Source organism: Hemicordylus capensis, chromosome 1, assembly GCF_027244095.1.
Source record: "Hemicordylus capensis ecotype Gifberg chromosome 1, rHemCap1.1.pri, whole genome shotgun sequence".
Lineage (NCBI taxonomy): Eukaryota > Metazoa > Chordata > Lepidosauria > Squamata > Cordylidae > Hemicordylus > Hemicordylus capensis.
This window is the reverse complement of record NC_069657.1, coordinates 446,757,460-446,769,399: the sequence shown is the minus strand read 5'-3', so window position 1 is coordinate 446,769,399 and position 11,940 is coordinate 446,757,460.

Below are 11,940 nucleotides of genomic sequence, written 5' to 3'. Positions count from 1 at the left end.
TACTTTACGTTCTGTTGATTTCAAAGGGAGATATGTAAGCACTTACTCAAGCCCACAACAAATCCAGGGTGAGAGAACGTGTAGGGGGCAAATATTTACAGACAAAAACTGAAGTGTAGTTGTTGGGGACCTGGCTGGCAAGTGTGTCAGGTGTGGTAGACAGCACACTCCTGCTCTTCCCTCATGTATTCAGTCCCAGCATCGGGCTATTGGGCTTGTTACCTGAAAAGGACTTTACATGCATTCGCTGAACATGTGCATAGCACACACATACATGTTTATAACTGTCTGCATGTAGGGCTCTTCCTTCCAGTTGGGTATCCTGAGCAGGATCCAGACCAGTGCTTCTCTAAGGCAGGGCTGCATGGCTTCGATCCTCCTACAGCTGCCCCAATCCTTGTTTGGTGGCCACTGTGGTTGGGGATGATGGGAGTTGTAGTCCAAGAGCAGCTTGGAGGGCCGGAGTTGGCAGCCCGGCTCTAGGGTAGTGCTGTTTCGCTAATGTAAGCACATTCTTCAAAGATCTTGAGGGAAGAAAGTGGCGTCTGGTTCAGACTAGTTCTTGCACGAGCAGAAGATGTTGCCCTACTCTAGTGTAACATGGGGACACCAGCTAATTATTGTAATTAATTACAGTCTTGTAACTGTCCCAGAAAAGGTTTCCCATTGGCAGTTGGAAACATTGTGGAGCAGAACAGACCACTTAAAGGCAGGTATTTCCTTTCATTTGTAAGTGCAACACTAGTTTGGGTCCTCCCCCCTGCTTTTCCAGGGTTCTAGGTTCTCGACTTGTGGAATTCTCTGCCGTAAGATGTCATGACAGCCAACAACCTGAATAGTTTTAAGAGGGGTTTGGATACATTTATGGAGGAGGTGTCTATCAACGGCTACTAGTCAGAGGTCTATAGGCCACTTCCAGCCTCAGAGGCACAATGCCTCTCATTACCAGTTTCAGGGGAGTAACAGCAGGAGAGAGGGCATGCCCTCAGCTCCTGCCTGTGGGCTTCCCAGTGGCACCTGGTGGGCATTTGTGTAAAACAGGGTGCTGGACTAGATGGGCCTTGGGCCTGATCCAGCAGAGCTGTTCTTTTGTAGATTATGTGGGGACAGCCCTACAATTTGATGTACCAGAGGTGAAGCCACCATTGGGTGAACGGGTTCAAAGAACCTGGGCCACCACTAATCAGGGTCGCGAGTGCGGCACCAGACGTGCCCCTTGTGTCTGACATCAGACGTGGGGGTGTTATTTTGGTGCCAGACATGGCCGTGCGGCCCCGTTTGGAGCCCAAACCATCCTGCGCTGCGTTGGCAGTGCGGCCGGCATGACTCTCCCTCCCTTAAAGGCAGGGAGAGCTGCTCCTGGACTTGATGCCAATGCAGTAGGGATGATCGATCTCCCTCCCAAACGGGGCCACGCAGCCCCGTTTAGAAGAGAGATTGGCCTACACTGCATTGGCAGCGTGGCCGGAACAGCTCTCCCTGCCTTTAAGGCAGGGAGCGTTGCTCCAGCCCACACTGCCCACACTGCCATTTGAGAGGGAGACCACATCCCCGCATCTGACATCAGACGTGGGGGTTTGGCTAGCCAGGCCCCTGTGTCTGACTTCAGATGCAGGGGGCAGGCCCAGGGGGCTGCGGTGGCGGCCGCACACGGGCCACTGCCAGCCTCCCTATGCCCGTGCCATGTACATAGGGAGCTACCTTAAACTGAGTCAGACCACTAGTCCACCTAGCTCAGTATTGTCTTACTGGCAGCGTCTCTCCAGGGTTTCAGGCAGGAGTCTTTCCCAGCCCTACCTGGCGATGCCGAGGATTGAACCTGGGACCTTCTGCATGCAAAGCAGATGCACTACCACTCAGCTACGGCTTCATCTGTAGCTCACTTGTATGCACATACATGTACAGTTCTATGCGCATACACACCACCCACACTTTGAAGTGAAGGTGCATAGATTGGGGCCAGGGCCTGCTGCCATGGGTGTACTCTCTCCCTGTGTGCGTGTTCACTCGCCCTGAATAAGTTGCAAGAACAAGATTTTAATATTCTAGTTGAAATGCGCTGGGAAGAACATGGGCTGATTACGCCCCAAGTCTTTGAAAGACGGCGGTTTCTGTTACACGAAGGGTGAAAAGGTGCTACAGGAAAGCCATTGTTTATGTCACTGCTGAGGTCTCTGTTTCTTTTTGTGTCTGGGACTCCCTGCTTGGATTCTTTTGCGCGCAAAGGGGAACCGTTCAGTCCTAGACACAGCACAGACGTCTTGCAAAACAGCTCATGAAAATGTACACATTTCCTGGCACACAACCAAGCCTGGCTTGGCTTCAATTTTTGTGCATTGGGTTGCGGGAGTCGAGAAGGGAGGGAATTTTGGTGGAAAGTAAGAGCACCAGAAATCGTTCAGCAACACTTCGCAGTTCCTGTAATTATGTTGGTCAGCGTATTTGTAGGCTGATGTACTGCACAACGTCCCATCTGCTTTTAACTGAACATTCACGCAGTCGTGCCAAAAAAAAAAAAAAAGCGCACTTTGACGAAATACAAGTTTGTGTAAGTTAGTTGCACAATGGGAAGCCATGATTTATGTGGCCATAGACTTGCTAGTCTGTTTCCAGGTACAATTCAAGGTCCTTGTTATTACCTTTCAAAGCCTAAATGCTGGTTATTATCTCTCAAACCCTCAAGACTTCCCTGTTCTCGCAAGCTTTTAATAAGAATTTTAAGAATTTTAATAATTTGTTTTATATTGTTTTCATCGTGTTTTATGTATTTTAACCTGCGATTTTAATGTTGGGATTTGTACACCGCCTAGAGATTTACATATCAGAGACAAATATGACAAATACATACATACATACATACATGGCATGGGCTCTGGCTACCTTACGGACTGTCTGCTCCCAGCTGAATCTACTCACCTACATAGATCAACTGGGAGGGCTCTGCTCTGTGTGCCAACACCTGCTGAGACTTATTTGCTGAGCACGCAGGACAGGGACTTCTTGGTGACTGCCTCCAGGCTGCGGCACTCGCTCTCAGCTGAGATCTACATGGCTTCCTCTCTCCCAGCCTTTAGGAGGAAAGCGAAGCCTGCCCTTTTTATTCAGGCTTTTGGCCAATGAACTCTCCCTTGCTCTTTTCCAGTTATTAGCTGTATTTGTTCTGTCTGTATGTTTTTACTGACTTGTTTTTATCTTGTTGTTAACTGCCCTGGGGTCTTAGGACGAAGGACAGTATATAAATATAAATCAATGAATGAATAAATAAATTGCTCAACTGCCTTTGTAAAACTCTTGCATTTTGCACATGAACACGCTTGTGCAACGGCATGCACATTCTGCTAAAAGGCAGCCAGAATGTTGTGCAGCATGTCGGCCTTATTAATTAATTAATTAAAGACGGCTAGGGGCACAACAGCAAAAACAAAACCTGCAAATCGGTCATTTTAAAAACAATCAATACAAAACAATTTTACAAATAGTTTAGACCCATTAACAATTAAAACATAATACAGTTTAAAAGCCATAATCATTTAAAAAATAATTTAAAAAACAATTTAAAACATTTTAAAATATTTTAAAAACATTTTTAAAACAATCAGTACAAAACAATTTAAAAAACAGTTTAGATCCATTAACAATTAAAACATTTAATACAGTTTAAAAGCCTAAATCAGCATCTTGTCAACAGAACATAAGAACAGCCCTGCTGGATCAAGCCCAAGACCTACCTAGTTGAGCATCCTGTTTCACACAGTGCCCACCAGATGCCTCTGGGAAGACCTCAAGTGAGCAAAAGAAAGGAACTGCCCCCTTCCATTGGCGTTCCCTAGCTATGGAGGTCTAGGGGTTAGGGTTCCTATGATAAATCTGGTTTCACATCCTAATGCAAAGTCCATGACATTACGTCCTTGATCTCTGAGAAAAGATGCTCCATTTGGCTGGGATTATACTGTAAACCACTCAGTCCTGAACTGTCTGCCTAGGCCAAAATTAGCCCAAAGTACCTGTCCAAAGAAAAAGCAGACTCCTTGCCTTCTTCCAATCATCTTATGAGGGAAGGTATTTCCTGCCACATCTCTGCATCAGGTGTGACTACATCCTTCCATTACTGTATTCCCAATGCTGAGACCTAGCAAGCAGAAATACCCATCTCTCTATCTCTCTCCCCCTCCCCCTGGGTTACTGCTCTGGACATATTTCCTTTAATGTTTTAAATGTTTGCCCTGGTTTTCCAGGGTTTTAAAACTGTTTGAATGTTTAATTAGTTTTATTCTGTTTTTATAATTTTGATTTTAATTATTAACTGGTTTTAATTGTTTTTATTCTGTTGTAAACCATCCTGAGCCACTTTTGGAAGGGCGTTATATAAATCGAATAAATAAATAATACAAATAAATAATTAATGAAATCATAACATAAGAAAAGTCCTGCTGGATCAGGCCCAAGACCCATCTAGTCCAGCATCCTGTTTCCTACAGTGGACCACTAGTTGCCTCTGGGAAGCCCACAAGCAACAGATAAAGGCAGACCTGTCACTCCCCTGCAAATGATGTTCAGAAGTATCCTGCCTCTGAACCTTGAGGTAGCCTATAGTCATCAAGACTAGTAGCCACTGATAGACTTGTCCTCCATCAAGTCTAATCTCCTTATAAAGCCATCTAAACTGGTGGCCATCACCACATCCTGTGGCAACAAATTCCGTAGATTAATTATGCGTTGTGTGAAGACGTATTTCCTTTTGTTCATCCAAAATCTCTTGCCAATCAGTTTCATGAGATGACCTTTGGTTCTGCTGTGAGACAGCAAGAAATACTTCAATTACGAAGCTTGCCCAGAACAGGGATTCTCAATGTTGGGTCCCCAGATGTTATTGAACTTCAACTCCCATAATCCCCAGCCCCAGTGGCCTTTGGTTGTGGATTATGGGAGTTGAAGTCCGACAACACCTGGAGATCCAAGGTTGAGAACCCCTGGCCCAGAACAGTGACTCATGCAGAACCACAGGGCAGGCTCTTTTGAGGTTGGGTAGTTATTGAGCTAATGCACTGCATAAGTACTGTATATCTCTTAATTCAGAAACAAAGGGCCAGTTCAGATGACACAACATACTAGGTTGTGAACATGATTCAAAGCTTAACAACAATAACAACAATAATTTATATACCACCTTTCAACAAACATTTCCATAGCGGTTTACATAGAGAAATAACTAAGACCCTAAGAGCTGTGGTTTAATTGTGTTTTACAAATCATGATAGGAAATTGTGATATAACTCTGGTTTCCCATATGGTTTGAAGACCACAGCTAAACCACAGATCCTTGGTTTGGAAAACATGTGGAGTTGTGGCTTAACAAAACCAGGATGTTGGCAACATCACAACCCCACACTGCAGCTGAGGAAGTCAGGGGAGGAGTGACTCCACATGCTTAGCTTTGGGTTGCATTCATGACTCAACAAACTATTGTTAGGTCCTCTGAACCAGCCCTAAGTGTGCTCTGCCTTTCAGAAATTTAGGAAACATTGTTCTAAAGCAGAGATACAAACCTTGGCTCTCCAGGTGTTGTTGGACTACAACTCCCATAATCCCCAGCCACAGTGGGGACTCCCATAATCCCCAGTACAACTCCCATAATCCCCAGACACAGTTAGGGATTATGGGAATTATAGTCCAACAACACCTGGAAGGCTGAAGTTGTGCAGCCTAAAGTATGCTTAGTCTGATGGTTAATCCAGCCCTACTGCGTAAACCAAACTGGTCTCAGTAAGGTCCATGGAGTATTAATGGGGTCTCCTCTTTGCCAGTCCTCAGGGAGATATGCTCCCTGAGAGAGAAAGAGAGAGGGAGGGAGGGAGGAAGGAAGAGAAAGAGCTTGGAGTTCTATGGCGGCCATATTTGTCCCACGAGCACAAGTGCCTAATTAGATCTGACACAGCAGAAGGATCTCCCTGACATTTATGCCACAGTCTTTCAATCCTTGGACACCTTTAAAGTCTTGTGGGAGGCACAACAAATAATATCAGACATAACATAAAACCCTCCAGTAGCTGTGAAGCACCGAAAGGAGTGAGGGAGGGGAAGGAAGGAGAGAGAAAGAGAAGATGGGGGAGTAGGAAGAATCCTACACATTTTATGAGGTGCCCTCAACGTCAAAGCAGCAGGTGGGGCTGTTTTATGTATGTGTGTATGGTGTGTGTGTGTGTGTTCTGTGCTTGTAGGAAGAAATAAAAGGGCTCATTTGGATTCTTAAGAACTGCAGAGGGAGGCAGGAGAGACAATTAGCATCTGCAGTAAGCAAAGCAATCTCTTGAGCAAACTAAGCACATGGTAATCAAAGGGGAGTTAGAAGGTGGCCAACGGAAAGGTATTTTAGAAGAAGTTCCAGCCAGGCACAGTGTAAGTCCTGTTGAGTGACACCTTGACTATATTATAGATTTTAAACATGTAACACAAAATCAGAATGCTACTTAAAAATAATGAGAGAGAAAGAGTGAAGATATTCTAGTTCAAGATATTCTAAACTTCACACGCCTTCCGTGGCCATATGTTCGCTCAGAACTGCTACCACACACTGCCAACGTATGGAACTACCTCATCCTAAAAAGGTTGATACATCTAGCACAGTAGGGTCTATTCTGATGAGCAAGAGCTCTCTGGGGTCTCAGGTAGGAGTCTTTCAGACCTCAGACTTGACATCCTTTAACCAGAGCTACTAGGGATTGAACTCGGGGCCTTCTGCATTCAAAGCATAGACGTGGCCACGGAGTGTATCATAGAATCATAGAATGTTTGAACTGGGAGGGATCCTGGAGGTCCAGAGGCTCAACCCTCTGCTCTTTGCAGGAAACTGCTACAGCATTCCGGCCCAGCAGTGGAGCCACCATTGGGCAAATGGGTTCAAAGAACCTGGGCTGCACCAATCAGGGGGCGCGGTTCATGGCCCGACATGCCCCCTGCATCTGATGTCAGACGCAGGGGCCGGGGTGAGTGGGGACGGCACTGCGGCCACACACAGGCTGCTGGCAGTCAGGCTCCACCACTGTTCTGGAGGACAGATGGCTGTCCAGCCTCTGTCTGAAAACATCCAGCGAAGGAGAACCCACTACGTGAGGAAGGTTGTCCAATTATCAAACAACCTTTGCAGTTGGGAAAATCTTCCTGTTTTATGGCTGCTTCGCTCGTAAATACAAAGCAATGTTATGTTTGTTTAACTAAGACTTTATTCCAGAGACAATTCCATTCTCTCCTTCTCCTTTCCCTCCCTTTTCTTTCTGACTCCAACCTCCACACTCACTACAGGATTCCCACTGGGACTAACTTCTAATCAACAAATGGAAAGGATTGCTAGATAGAATACAGCACATCCCTCCCCTTTATAGCAAACAGAATGGAATTAATTAAAATTTGGTGACAAAATCTTGAAGTCTTTTGGGTGGTCTCTGGTCACACACACTTCTCCTAATTCTTGGAGTCTCTGGCACAGGAGCTGTTAGCGATTTGTTTTCTGATACATAGGATTGTCCATCACTTTCCTCATCTGTGAAGTCAAAACCGGAGGCAATATAAAATGCCTCTATAGTTCCTCCTCTCTTGTGATCAGACTCTCTTCGCTCATTTCTCCTAATAAGCATGCTTCAAAGTCTCAAACCGTTCCATTTCTTTCCATCATCCAATACAATGGAATCTCCTCAGATTTCGATTATTTGTTTTGGTCCAGAATATCGGGAAAATTCCTTTCTCGCTTTATAAGGCAGTCATACTCAAAGTCCCCCACTTGAAATGTCCACTGTTTTGCACCCTGTTTCTGATCCACATACAATGTATATGTTTGTTTTTTCTCCCTTACCCGATCACGAATCTCTGTATCCTCAGGGTGAGATGGCATCGAAAGCCCTATCATTTGTTGCCGTTGAGTAAGTTTGGGGATAGCTCTGAGTCCTCTCAGCAGTTCAAAAGGTGATTTTCCTGTAGCAGAATGAGGAGTCGTTCGATAAATAGAGAAACAAATAGAGTTCCATGGATTGCCTCTTTCCTGAGTTGTTCATCCTACCAGATGAATGACCAGCCTGCATGACTTAATTTCAGCCGGGGCAGGGTCGAAAGGGAGTGAGAGAGCACCTTCTGCTGGTACCCCAACAGCTGTGGCTAGTCAGGAACCCCTCCAGCTTACCAGTATGTACAGCTACTGCCACTGGTCCTTCTAGCTCAGTATTTTCCACACTGACAGGCAACAGCTCTCCATATTTAAGACAAGAGTATTCCCCAGCCCTTCCTGAGGACCTTCTCCATGGACCTGGGACCTTCTTCATGCAGTGCATGCATTCTACCACTGAACTGCAGCCTCTCCTCATGAGGGCAAGAGCCAGCCACCTTCAACTATGCTAATAACACCACCTCTGGCCAATACACCACCCAACCACCCAGGAATCGACTGGATGTACTTCACCTCCAGTGTAGTGAGGAAAGTCTGGAAGACATTGTTCCTTCTTCCCTTCTGGGAAGGGAAATACTGAAGGACACAAACGCAGAGTCCGTCAAGTCACTTATACTATCAGTCATAAAGATTTAATGATGATCCTATATTTGACTGGAGATTGTAAAAAAGGAGTCTTAATGCTAGAATTAATTGTATTCCCTCCACCTTGCTCTGCCTCCCCCTCCCCCAGCATTAAAAGGATGACTGGCTTTGAATGATGAAGATGGCTTCCCTCCTGGGTTCAGGCCACCCTGCTGGAAATTCCCGAAGCCCCCGTTGATTTGGCAGTTCCTCCGGCGACGAAACAGACCCGACGGCGCTGGCCTTTCGGGCTGACAGTGCTGTAAAAAGTTTAAAGCCACGACTGTTTCCAGAAGCCGGAGAGAGGAGAGGAGATGGGAAGTCTAAAAAGGTTAGCCTGAAATGCACTTTACTGTTATTTAGGAGAACAAATGAGTTAAGAAAAAACTTCAAATACCAGAATACCCTACAGGGAGGAGGTATAACTATTAAAGGGCCGTTACAGCAGCAATAAATGGAGGAACAATAAAAATAAATTGATGAAGTAAATGTCAGCTCCGGTCCCCTGAGTTGCCCCCCACACCTTTGTCCAAAAGTAGAACATCTCCAATTACAGAAGGTTGGGATCAGCCTTCAATGACAACATGACAAGGACAGTGTGTAGAGCACTGGCAGAAATAATACAATTATGCACAGCCTTGAAAAATTGTATCATCACAGAATGTATGGGGGAAATCAATTAGTGGCGCAAGGCTTCCTCTTCTGTCTAATAATCCTGGTAAAAGAGGAGCAAGAATAATAATATTTTAAAGACCCCCCCCCATGCATTCTATCTTTCCTTTTGCTCCTCATCTCCTAGGGAGGCAAGGTGGGTGGGGTGGAGAGGAGGAATAGAAAATAGATGACTCTTAAGTGAAAGTGAGCATTATATTGTGGGTCAACACTGGCATGGTTTTAGAGTGCATGCAGTTTTCCTCATTATTCTTATTATTTTAAATAAACCTCATTGGGGGCTTTGTTTTATTTTAAATAAAAAGGGTATTTAAGTGTAAATCACCTCTTTTTTGGTAGGGGGGCTCTTCTTTTTGGCTGAGATCCACGGTGAAGGAGAGATGTCTCTATTCTTTGGGCAGAATGGAGAATAGAGAAGGCCTTTTCTGTGATATGAAAGAGGGAAGGTAGAAGTTGGTGGTAAACAGGGTAGAAGGTGGAAGACGATTTATCTTGTGCAATTTACAACAGGTGCTAAACATTACGAAAAGCAGAGCTATTAAGCAATCAAATTAGGCTATAATTAACAGAAGAAAACCATACAAGAATTCTAATTAACTCATATCGGAACATGTCCGTGGTCGCCTCCAATAGCCCCACTTAAAGCTAAAATTAAAAAAAACACGCCACACAAATGGAAAAAATATAACCCTAGAATAATGCTTTTAAGTGGGAAAGAAATTGCAGCTATTGACAGCGTGGTGTCATTTCTGATGTTGATTAAACTTTGTATTCTGCAGTATAGAATCTTTTATTTGCAAGCGCACTGGCTTGTATATGTCGTTGATTATGCCTGTAGGGCTGAGATCCATAAACCACTTAAGCAAGATTAATAATTTCCGTTTATACCCCTGTGGTTTCTTTATAATGTAGGATAGAGCATAGGAACATAGGAAGTTGTCTTATATTGAGTCAGACCATTGGCCCATCTAGCTCAGTATTTTCTACAATGACTGGCAGCAGCGTTTCCAAGGTTTCAGACAGGGATCTTTCCCAGTCCTAGCTGGAGATGCTGCTAGGGATTGAACCTGGGGCCTTCTGCATGCAAAGCAGAGGCTCTGCAACTCCCTGGCCTGGGCGAGGCATTTACCAGGCCATAGGGAGTCTGCATATGGTGGAGAGATGGCCATGCTCCCAGTGGTGGGTTAACGGAGAGGCAGAGTAGGCATTTGCCTATGGCAGCAAAATTTGAGGAGCAGCAAATTTTGCCCTTCCTCGAGTTTTGTTGCCCCTCTCTGTGGGCAGCAGCTGCAGCAGCAAGGGTGGAGTGGGTGAGGAGAAAGTCCCCCACTTCTACCTCATTTTTAAAAAAAGGCAGACCTTTTTTGTTTAAGGTGAAAGGGCGGCAAAATCCTTTTTGCCTATGGGCGGCAAAAAGCTGAATCCGCCCCTGCATGCTCCCCTTTTCCCCCACCACACAACCATGCAAGTCACAGGAGCTCCTCATGGACTCACAATTAAATATATATGAGGAGGGACTGTACCTCTGTGGAAGAGCATTTGCTTTGCATACATAGGGTCAGAGGTTCAAGTCCTGGCATCTCCAGATGGGGCTGAGAAATACCTGTCTGAACCTTGGAAGACTGCTGCCGGTCAGTGTAGACCAGGGGTTCTGAACTGGTGGTACTCCAGAGATGTTGCTGAACTACAACTCCCAGCATCCCCAGCCACAATAAATCATAGCTAGGGATGATGGAGTTGTCGTTTAGCAACAACTTGAGCACCACCAGTTCAGAAAACCTGGTGTAGGCAATATTAAGCAAGGTGGACCACCCATTTCTTCCCCAGAAGAAGCAGGTTGGCTCCTTATGCTGCTAGCTCACTGTGCACAGGGCTGAGGAGAAGCAAAGCCATTGGACCCTTCTAGAAGGGCATCCCTTGTAGATGGCATCCCTTGTAGATGGGCTCTTGTAGATGGGCATCCCCTTCAAGGTAATAGCACACATGGTGTGACTGGGAGGGCTCCACAATGTTCCATAATCTTGATATCTACCTCTGAAAACATACCTGATACTGCTGGCTCCAGAAGTTAACTTCTTGATTACATATCGAATTGATTTGTAATCTAATTCATTGCAATTAGATTACAAATCTAATGGCACATGGGATGCCTTTCTGGAGTACTTTGGGTACAGCAGTATTGTCCAAAATGGTAATTGCTGTGGACTGGTGCTCAGTCAGACTCTTTGCCAGTTGACATGGAAGAGAGTTCCTCCTATTGGAGGAGAGCTGGTCTTGTGGTAAAGGTAAAGTATAGTGTGCCGTCAAGTTGGTGTTGACTCCTGGCAACCACAGAGCCCTGTGGGTTTTCTTTGGAGGGGTTTACCATTGCCTCCTCCCACACAGTGTGAGATGATGCCTTTCAGCATCTTCCTATATTGCTGCTGCCCGATATAGATGTTTCCCATAGACTGGGAAAACATACCAGTGGTAGCAAGCATTAATTGTCCTCTTTGTTAAGCAGGGTCCTGCCTGGTTTGCATTTGAACCAGGCTTTATATGAGCACTGCAAGATATTCCCCTTAGGGGACAGGTCTTGCATACAGAAGGTCCCAAATTCCCTCCCTGGCATCTCCAGATAGGGCTGGTTGAGACTCCTGCCTGTGACCTTGGAGAAGCCTTTGCCAGTCTGTGTAGACAATATTGAGCTAGATGGACCAATGGTCTGACTC